Source organism: Hemicordylus capensis, chromosome 1 (assembly GCF_027244095.1).
Source record: "Hemicordylus capensis ecotype Gifberg chromosome 1, rHemCap1.1.pri, whole genome shotgun sequence".
Lineage (NCBI taxonomy): Eukaryota > Metazoa > Chordata > Lepidosauria > Squamata > Cordylidae > Hemicordylus > Hemicordylus capensis.
In genome coordinates, this window is record NC_069657.1 from 454,759,143 (window position 1) to 454,770,205 (window position 11,063).

The 11,063-nt window shown below is 53.6% G+C and overlaps 1 protein-coding gene across 1 annotated transcript in view; it reads right to left on the reverse strand.

The window, feature by feature from the left end:
* The window catches only part of PNOC (prepronociceptin), a 57,599-nt gene extending 49,251 nt beyond the window's left edge, over positions 1 to 8,348 (reverse strand). The window contains exon 1 of the mRNA XM_053249374.1: positions 8,194 to 8,348. The gene's annotated coding sequence lies outside the window, so the exon portion shown is untranslated. The remainder of the gene's footprint in view (positions 1 to 8,193) is intronic.
* Positions 8,349 to 11,063: the final 2,715 nt, after the last annotated feature.

Below are 11,063 nucleotides of genomic sequence, written 5' to 3' on the forward strand. Positions count from 1 at the left end.
GTCTGTTTCGTGTAGTATTGTCTACACACTGACTGGCAGTGGCTCTCCATGGTTTCAAGCAGGCATCTTCCCCAGCCTGACCTGGAGATTCTGCCAGGGATTGAATCTGGGACAGTCAGCATGCAAGTCCTGCGGTGGACTAGTGTCAGGAGGACATCCTAAAGTGAATGACAGGAGATGCCCAGTGAAATGCCCTGGTTTCTTCCAAATAGGCAAGGAATGCCCTGGATGGCCATTGGCCATTTGGAAATTCCATGCATTCCTATGGCCATTTGGAAGAAGCCAGTGCATTTCAGTGGGCATCTCCTCTCATTCATCCTTGTACATTCCCTGGAGTCGATGTGCTCCTTGACTTCTTGCAACAGAAACACACACCCCCACACACATTATTGCATCTATCTAAGTGAAAGATGTGGTCGTTGGGATAGGCGTGGCTGTCATGGTGGTTGTGGCATTGGGGGCTGTCACCAGAGGTGCACCTAGGTAACTTGGGAGCCTGGACCTAAAGGCCTTTGGAGCCCCCCCCCACCGCCACTGGCTGCAAGTTAAGCATCATTTTTTAACACGTAGGTTATTGAGGGCACAAACCACACCACCCAGGACAAACTAAAGATTATTTTGGGGGAGGCAGCAGGTGTGGAGGCCCCGGACTTCAGCCCAGACGTCCAGGGGTAAGTGCGCCTCTGGCTGTCACAGTAAGAGTGCCTGTGCTTCTGAATTTGCAATGACATCCCTGGTTCCATATAGCAGATTGGTAAGTTGCAAGGATCAAGGAACGGATGTTTAGTGAACGGGGAAACATTTAAGACTACAACCTTGGGCACAACCTACTTCAGAGGTTTAGGACTCGGCTCCCGAGTAAACTTGATTGTCTCATGTCTTAGGCACATCTAGGCTGGGTCACTGCCATGCGTTTATTCTTGGAAAGGGTTAGGAAAACTCAGCTGGGACAGAATGTGGCCACGAGGGGGTCCTTGTTGGGGCCCACGGCAACGGGCTGGTTCTTAGGGGCAGGAGGCGGAGGTGGAGGAAGAGGGGGAAGGGACCGTGTGCTAGTGGCGATTTTGGTAAGGTGGCATGAGGCTGCTTTCCCTCCACCCTCGATAAAATGCTGGGTAAAAGAATCAGTGTCGACTCCTGGCGACCACAGAGGCCTGTGGTTGCCTTTGGTAGAATACAGGAGGGGTTTATAATTGCCTCCTCCCATGCAGTATGAGACGATGCCTTTCAGCATCTAAGGAATATAGGCAGCTGCCATATACTGAGTCAGACCCCTGGTCCATCTTGCTCAGTATTGTCTACCCAGACTGGCAGCGGCTTCTCCAAGGTTGCAGGCAGGAATCTCTCTCAGCCCGATCTTGGAGATGCTGCCAGGGAGGGAACTTGGAACCTAGATGCTCTTCCCCAGAGCAGCTCCATCCCCTGAGGGGAATATCTTCCAGTGCTCACACATGTAGTCTCCCATTCCTATGCAACCAGGGAGGACCCTGCTTCGCTAAGGAGACAAATCATGCTTGCTACCACAAGACCAGCTCTCCTCCCGATATCTTCCTATATCGCTGCTGCCCAATATAGGTGTTTCCGATTGTCTGGGAAGTATACCAGCGGGGATTTGAACTGACAACCTCTGGCTTGCTAGACAAGTCATTTCTCCGCTGCACCGTTAAAGGCTGGGTACATGGTGTGAACGGACCACCAGCGTCCAACCCAGGTCACCGCTAGCACACGGTCACTTCCCCCCTCCCCCACCTTGATTTTGGCACGGCTGTTTCTCAGAAGTCCTCATGGGGCTTGGAGTGTGGCTGGACACTCCTCTTATCCAGCTGTTGGTTTGGAGAACCAGCCTTCCCATTAGGGTCCACCATCCACTGTGGCTTCCAGAGTTTCCAGAGGACTCCATTCAAGGCATCTTTTGCCACAGTGAAACAACAACAACAACAACAACAACAACAACAACTGTTTATATACTGGTTTTCAACACAAGTTCCCAAAATGGTTTACATAGAGAAATTAAAAAATAAATAAAAAATAAGATGGCTCCCTGTCCCCAAAGGGCTCACCATCTAAAAAAAGAAATGTAAGACAGACACCAGCAACAGTCACTGGAGGGATGCTGTGCTGGGGGTGGATAGGGCCAGTTGCTCTCCCCCTGCTAAATAAAGAGAATCACCGCATTTAAAAAGTGCCTCTTTGCTCAGCAGGGCTTCTTGGCCCTGGGTCCCCAGAGGTTGTTGGCCATTGTGGTTGGGGATGATGGGAGTTGTAGTCCACCAGCAGTCAGGGACCCCAGTGAGGGAACTCCTGGAATAGACAGTCATAGGAACATAGGAAGTTGTCATATACTGAGTCAGACCATTGGTCTATCTAGCTCAGTATTGTCTTCACAGACTGGCAGCGGCTTCTCCAAGTCCGGGGCTAGATGGCCCAATAGTCTTGACTTGGTATATGGCAGCTTCATACATTCAACCAATACACTGGCGGATGTCCTGACTAAATAGTACTCAATATATTACTACTCAGGGAGTACTCCAAAAGGTTACGACACTTCCATAGGACTTCTGCAAGTAATTTTAGTCAGCCACTGTGAGTGTGTGTGTGTGTGACAACTTAAGCATACATACATACATGCGCGCACACACGGATGTAGCTAGGGGAAAGGAGGCCCATGGTCAGCCCTCTCCCTGGTGGTCCCTTGGAGTGAGGGAGATGGCGAAGAAAATTCGGCAATTTCCTATGTTCCTATCTGACACAGGCACCATGTAGTATCTGAACAGGGCTTCTGTCTTCATCCAAAGTGTTCTTATTTGCAAATTCAGCTGAAGTGATCCCTGTATTACCCAAGATATGGAAACGTCACCCCACCACACTATGTACTAAATCTCCTCTTTCAAAAGCTCACATCACCTGCAAAACCTTTTGAAGGTACTGAGCTCCATCCCCTCTGGGGAATATTGTCCAGTGCTCATACAGGCAGTCTCCCAATCAAAAGCAAAGCAGGGCAGGCCCTGCTTAGCAAAGGCACAATTCCTGCTTGTGGCCACAAGACCATCTCTCTCTCTTCAAGCGATTGAAAAGTCAATGTAAAGAGAGAGCCAGCAGTTAATGCAACAGTTCAGAAACGACGGTTTCAGATCACTCCATCTGGAAAGCAGATGAAACAAACCAGACTCCAAAAAGCCTCAAGGAAGCATGGTAGCTCTCTCTGGGGAGGGTGACCCACAATCCAGGGGCCCCCACAGAAAAAGCTCCATGTCTGGAAAAGGATTTCTGTGAGGACAAAGAAGAGCAGGTGCCTATCTATGCCTATAAGAGCTGAATGTCGGTGCAGCGTCCTCCATCAGAGAAAAGCAGGCTCTGTTGAAATTCTGCCTGTTGCCCGGCTGTTAAAAGGTGGGCTCAAGTGACCTGCCAAGGGGCCAGGGGGAAAGAGGCAGAAGGCGTTACAGCTACAGAGTGCTTTGCAGTTCTAGGATGTTTGCTTAGGGACACCGAAAGACCTCAGTGGGCTTTTAACCTGTGGCTCCTACCTGCAGATGGAACTTGCCCTCCATAGCAACCGCTAGACTGGCCCCCGGTAGACGTTATGCTTCGGTACCAGAGGTGGTCCTTCCATGAGGCAGGGTGAGGCGATTGCCTCAGGTGTGGGTGCAAGGAGGAGTGTGGGGGTGGCAAGCCATGGCACCAGGGGCACGGTGACGAACGGGGGTGACTCTAGGCTTTCCTGGGATCTCTCCTCAGTAGAGAGATTGCTCTGACCCCAATCTAGGAGCAAGCTGCTCCTTCCTCCTCCAGTCTGCTGGCAGCCTACCTCGAAGGAGCAGCGTGCTCCTAGATTGGGGTCAGAGCAATCTCTCTACTGAGGGCAGATCCCAGGAAAGCCTAGAGTCACCCCAGTTTCATCACACACACACACACACACACACACACACACACACACACACACACACACACGGGGGGCCATCATACTGTCCTTTGCTTGGGACAGCAAAATGTCTTGGGCTGACCCTGACCAAGTGAATGTCCCCCAAATAGGTGATAAACACAAGCAAAATAGGACCCAGAGGATCAGACGGCACACTCGGATTCAGAGCAGGGGTTCCCAGCCTGTGGCATGCCAGATGTTGCTGAATGACAACGCCCACCGCCAGTTGTAGCTAGGGCTGATGGGAGTTGTAGTTCAGCACCATCCGGAGGCCCCCAGGGTGGGAAACCCCGGTTTAGAGCACACTAGAGCAGTACTTCTTCACAAGATGCATACTATGGAGTTTGCTGCTGGGGTATGGAGGTGGGGTATTAATCATGATGGTGCTGTGGAACAGGGGAGTCACGAGGGAAGAGGGGGCCTGCATTTACCCCTCTCCCGGGCAGCCCCTCAGAGCGAGGAAGATATTGGAGAATATAGGGAAGGGTGGCGCTGCCCACCGCCCCACCCGGGGTCTTTGAACCCATCCCCTCAATTATAGCTACAGCCCTGCTGTGGAACCTGCAGATCCAGAAGCAGTGTACCTTTGAATGCCGGTTGCAAGGGGAAACAGCAGTTGTGGGGGCTGCTGCCTCCATGCCTTGCTGATGGGCTTCCTAGAAGCATCTGGTTGGCCTTTGTGAATCACAGGTTCTGGATTTGATGGAGCTTTGGTCTGGTCCGACAGGGCAAGTCTTTTAAACTGCATGAGAATCTTGTGGCTGGAAACAGAATTCTGGGCAGAAGTTTTCTCATAAATAAAAGGAAACCCCCACAGTTAAAGATATCACTATTAAAAAGGCTTCCATCTGGTTGTGAGACAGTCACATGGATAGCAAGCTGTCTGCAGATTTTGACATGCCTGTGAGTGTTCGCTTTATTCACTGTTTAGTTAGCACTCTCAGTGGGTAGGGCTCTTGGCAAACTGAAAGGCAGAGCTCCATCTAAATTTCAACGGAGAGACGGGAGCCTTCAGAAGGAAGCATTTCGACCAGGCAGGCATCCATTCAGAAAGGGGGTCAGCACTAGTAGATGGTGCCAAAGTCTTCACAGAACAGGTGGGTGTTACCATACCATCAGAAGAGCCCTGCTGGGTTTGAAAGAGTAAGAGAGATGGCCTCCTCTTGTGGGTCTTCTCCCTTATAATTCTCCCATCCAGGGAGAAAGGGCAGACAGAATCATTTGAAGGAGCAAGATCATGAGAGGACCCAACAGAGGAGAGCTGGTCTTGCGGTAGCAAGCATGGCTTGTCCCCTTAGCTAAGCAGGGTCTACCCTGGTTGCATATGAAAGGGAGGCTAGAAGTGTGAGCACTGGAAGAAATTCCCCCTCAGGGGATGGAGCAGCTCTGGGAAGAGCAAAAAGGTTCCAAGTTCCCTCTTTGGCAGCATCTCCAGATAGGGCTGAGAGAGACTCCTGCCTGCAACCTTGGAGAAGCTGCTGCCAGTCTGTGAAGACAATACTGAGCTAGATGGACCAATGGTCTGACTCAGTATATGGCAGCTTCCTATGTTCCTATCATGGCAGAACAGGAGGAGCAAAGGCAGAGATGGATCAGGATAGGAGAGGGGAAGGGAGGGATGACAGGACAAAGGCAAGGATATTCACACATCCAGTGTACCCCTCTTGATTACTCTGTACTTGAGATTATGCTGCATTTCCTGTCTGAATATGTGAACTCATCCAACCAGAAAACTTTGTGCTGGAAAAGTTGATTCTGTTTGTGATGTTATATCTTTGATGGCCCATCCACACAAGCAAGGTATTACTTTATATTGAGGTTGGCAATCTAGCAATGAACCACCTAATGGCACAGCTGGGAAATAACTTGATTAGCAAGCCAGAGGTTGGCGGTTCAAAACCCCACTGGTATGTTTCTCCGACTATGGGAAACACTTATATTGGCCAGCAGTGATATAGGAAGATGCTGGAAGGCATCATCGTCTCATACTGTGTGGTAGGAGGCAATGGTCAACCCCTCCTGTATTCTACCAAAGATAACCACAGGGCTCTGTGGTTGCCAGAAGTCGACACCGACTCCACGGCACACTTTACTTCTTACCTTTAATCTAGCAATGAACATGCACGTGTGAACCCGCTACTTTCAGACACACTTAAGCACCGCCTATACATATTATGGGTGAATACAGGCAACCATTTGACCATTTGTTTTAACCAGCTGTGGTGTGCCTGCATCCACTTGCTAACTTGGTCGTCTGTACTGTTCTCCTGGGGAAGCAGGGATGCTCTCCCTACTCTGCAGAGGTTTCCTGGGATTTCTGCTCAGCTGCCCAAGTGTGTGGAAAGATCCTTCTCTACACTTGGCGAGACAAAACAGGACTCCAAAAGGTTACTTTGGGACCCCTAAAGGGCCATCTACATTTGTCACAATCCAGTCCAAGTGATTTCAGTGGAAGAGTGAAGCAGGTGCTTAACTCAATGACCTGTCTGATTCTAGCAAGGAGAGAGACAGGCACCCTCAATTTAGTATCCTCTGATTTCCACGAGCTTTCTAGTCAAGCGGGTTTAGGGAAATATTTCTGGGACTGGGACTCAACTCACACTCCTTCTCGCTCACACATATGTAAAACACGCGGAGGACACAGCGCGTCCTTTCTTCATCTACAGCCTTGCTGTAGTCCGCAGCCGTTCAGCGTGAACACGTAGCGGATAAGTGATAATCCGATCGACACAGGAAAAGCCAGAAGGGGACGAAACCAAACAAACGATCGCAAAAAGGCCGGCATAGTCAAACCGCGTTCTTCAGCGGCTGCCGTTCAATCATCCTTCCTTGCAGCGTTTAGCCGTCTCCTCTTCCACGGCACACTTTGCTTTCCTGCGCACCGGGGAATCTCTGATCCAGGGGCTGTGAACTTACGCACACCAAGTGCCAACACATTTACTCAGAAGCAGGTGCCGCTAATTTCAGTGGGAGTTAATTCTGAAAGCTGAGCTGCCCAGGTGGAAACGCTCAGATCATCTCGGAGGGGGGAAGGTTGTTTGCACAGAACTGTTGTACATGCACGCCGCAGGCATACAGACGATGCTGGAATCCCTCTCTATAATGTTGAGATGCAGTTTGGAAATCTTAGAAGGTGATTTCTTCACACTGCAAACTGGGCAAACAAAACATCAAGCCAGGAAAACCCTCGAGAACTGCACTTGCTATGGCTTGCCCCGTCGGTCAGGGGCCGGCAGAAGCCCAAGGAGGGCGATGCACACAACACCAACCTATCGTGAAGCTGATCGGAACTGGCTAAATTGCACAGGGACCGGGCAGGAAACAAAGACCCCAAACCTTCAGCCACAGCAGAGAAAAGAAGTTTCGTCTCCCCACGTTGGGAGCTAGTTAGGGGCCGCTGATCTCTTTTGTTCTCCGGAGGACACGGTTTAAAACAGCCGTCTCTTTCCTGGCGTGAGATTTAAGCAGCATGACTGCTGATTCAATCCTCACCCTCAGGAAAGTCCCGAAGTTTGGTGTGTGTATGGGGGTGGTTTTTGAACGGGGCAAGGCTGAAAAGATTCCCCATGGGTAAAGAATGATGGGAGGGAGACGGGGGGAGCCCAGGTGGGCGGAATTGCAGGTGGATGATTCCCTCCGCAAGGGAGGCAGCAAGAAGGAGAGAGCCCCGCATTTTCTCTGGCAAGGAGGAGCAGGTGCCCTGCCAGCAAATTAGGGCGAACAGGAATCAGTGCTGCTGCTGGCTAGCGAGAAATATCCATATATAAATGGGGGGAAGGGTGCTGCTGTTGAGGCAAGAGAGATGCATCTCTTCCAAAAGCCCATGCACTGACTCCGAGCAAAACGCCACCGACGCACCGAGAAGTTGCTCGGAAAGGCGATCCATTTCCCGGCGCTTCCCCGGCTTGGAAGAGGCGTCCGTCCGTCCGCCCATTCCCGAGGTAGCGGCCGCAGCTTGCTTTGGGGAAGGGGACTTATTCTCTCTCTCTCTCGAGCCCCCCAAGCAGAACCCTTTCCAAAGCGCCCCCCCCCCCAACAGCGCGCGCGCTTCCCAACTCTGCGCACCGAGCAGGACCCCTCTCAGCGGCTAACCCTTTGGAGGGAGGGCGGCGGGGGGGCAGGCCACCAGTCAGAGCAGCACCCCGCCACCCGCAGCCCTGCTCCTGCCCAGTTTCCGAGCCCTCCTGGGCAGGTTGGCTGCAGAGCCGGGCTGGAACCCCACTTGGCCTAGACAAAGGGCGCCCAGCCCGGAGCGAGGGGCCGCCGCCTACCTGCGCCTGCTGCTGCTCTCCAGCCCGGAGCTCTGCGCGGAGGTCGGAGGCTCGCCCGGTGTGCCTCTGCCGGCGTGGTGGCCCCTCTATTTGTACACCCCTCCCCAGCCCACCAGCACGTGCACCAGGGAGGCCAGCCCTCCGAAGAAGCCGCCGCCGCCGCCGCCGCCGCCACCGCACCCAGGCAGGCACTGTGACTAACAGCTGCTGGGTCGGTAGGTAGGTCGGTGGGTAGGCAGCCCTGCCCTGGCTCTGGCCCCCTCCTGCCCCTGCCCCGCCCCACCTGCCCTGCTGCCGGAAAGGGCTTGTCACACACTGGGCGCGCCTGGCAGCCAGCCTGCCACACCACCGCCACCACCACCACCAGAGCAAGCCCCCCGCAGGCAAAAGGGTTGGGGGTTTTCTCTCGCTTTGAAACCGCACGTCTCAGTTCCTTCTGAAGACAAAGCGACGGCGGGCCAAGTGGCTCGCTCAGCACCCTCGAGGGCCAGATCCGTGGAAGGAAGAGCCAACTTCCAGCCCCTGCCGAGAGCTGGTGGTGGCCTGCTGGGGCCGAGAGGGGAGCCGCTGGAGCCCCCCCCCGGCCAGCCAGCCCCCCCCCGCCTCTGCCGCAAGCCCCCGTGGTGGTGCCCTCAGGGGAGACACCTCAGCCTGCCTGCCTGCCGGCGCCCCCCCTCTGGGCAGCAGGGTGATCATCATCCCATCGGCCTAGAGGGAGGCGGTGCAGGCTGCCGGAGCCCTTGGGAGCCGTGCAGTGCGCCCTGCAATCGCTGGCTGCTGTTAACGATGCCCTGTTGCTATTAGGGGGATAATGTTGCCCCTGGATCATCAATGCTGGTGGTGTATCTGATCAGCCTGCCCTGCTGCGGGCATCACCAGCGGCCTCCTCCTCCTGCGAGAGTGCAAATCGTTAAAGGTGCAGGCCCACACTTGGGGAACGCAGCGCGTGTGACTGGAAACAAGGCAGGCTTGTGTTCCTCAGGTGCAGGCACGCAGCTCGAAGCAGTGGTGTGCTTGCACAAGGCTGCTGGTGCTTCCTTCCGTGCCGGCAGCTGTGCAGGCTGATCCGATACCACCTGCGTGTAACACTGTGCCACACATGGGCCACCTTTTCCAGTGTTCTTCCCCCCTTTGTTTTTCCTTCCTCTGTCACCTCTCCTGTGTTGAATTCTAGACTGCAAGCCCCTCAGGGCAGGGACCTGTCCTGTCCTGTCCTGCTTCTTAAAGCACCAGGCACACCATTGCATACATAATAAGTCATACATACACACGTCTGGTGGAACACGTTTTCCTTCCTGCGAAGGACTGCCAGAGTCTGAACGGAGGCCCTCCTGGTGGGTGGGGGCACAAACCCCTCCCCTCCCCACCCCACCCCACCCCACCCTACCCCCTGCTCCCTCCCAGCCAGGGACCTTGACTCTTCTGCATGCCTCTCCGCCTCCTTGGCACAGTGACACACCCTCCACAAATAACTGGGGCGGCTGAGAAGAGGGGCCCAATGGTGCTTGGCCCCGTGATGCTCCCTGTGGGGCCAGGCCCCTTTCAAAACCAGTCTTTGCAAGGTCTGAAAGTGGCATGGAGCCAGCAGCTGCCTCTTCTGCTTCTTGCAGGCTCTGTCTGCAGGGGCCATGAAGGGAGGAAGGCAGCCTTCATTCTTCTCCCCACATTGCTTGCCGGGCTTACACGGGTAGGAGCAGCCCCAGAGAGCTGCTTTGCTCTGTGTGTGTGTGTGTGTGTGTGTGTGTGGTACCATTCTGCTGGTGCCCAATAATTCACCACTTGAGGTGGCCCCCTCATCTCGCCTCATGACCACCCCTGTTCTGGCCACCTTGGTGGCTAATTGCCATGAGAGGCTCTTCTTCCAGGAGGGACCGGCAGCAGCCAAGGACTTCAGTGTGTGAACCTCCACTTCGACCTCACCTGCCTCTTTGATCTTTGCCACCTGGGTGGGGAGGCGCCCAGCTAGCACAGGAGGAAGCCCGACGGATCAGCAGCCAGCCCAGGGGTTATGGATCAAGGCCGGCTTGGGGCGTAACTCTCATAGGGCAAGGGGAGACGGTGGTCTGGGGGCCCACTGCCTTGGGAGGCCCCCCCCGAGGCAAGTCACATGACTGACTCCCCCAGCCACGCACCCGCCCGGGCTTCCTTCAGTCCTATTCATCTTTTTTACTACAAATTTTACTCTGCTTTTTGTTACCACTATTCAGCCTCATTTAAGATTTCTTTACTTCATGAGCTGAGCTTCAGTGAGGGAGGGCATTTTAAAATCTTGTCTCTGGGCCCCCCTCCCACCTTGCTACGCCCCTGAGGAATCTGCCTTCTACCGAGTCAGACCATTGGTCTGTCTCGCTCAGTATTGTCTTCACAGACAAAGGGGACAATTCATGCTTGCTACCACGCCCAGCAAGGACAGAGAGTTGGTGCAAGCATGAATTGTCCCCTTTGCTAAGCAGGTTCTGCCCTGGTTTGCATTTGAATGGGAGACTACCTGTGTGAGCTGGGCACTGTAAGATATTCCCTTTAGGGGATGGGGCCTCTCTAGGAAGAGCAGGAGGTTCCAAGTTCCCTCCCTGGCAGCATCTCCAAGATAGGGCTGAGAGAGACTCCTGCCCTGCCACCTTGGAGAAGCTGCTGCCAGTCTGTGATTAACAGTTGTGCAGCAGAAAAGGAAACTGAATATTTCAGTGGAGTGTGAAATGTTTCATCTTCACAGCCTCATTCGTTTTCAGGGCTTCTGTTGGATTAGTTTCCTTCCCCCATTCGTTTTAGCACCCATTTGGAAGGTCTCTCACCATTGGTTCATTATTATTATTATTATTTAAAAGAATCCATTCCCTTTACAGGCAGTACCATCAGTGGCTGCATGGCAC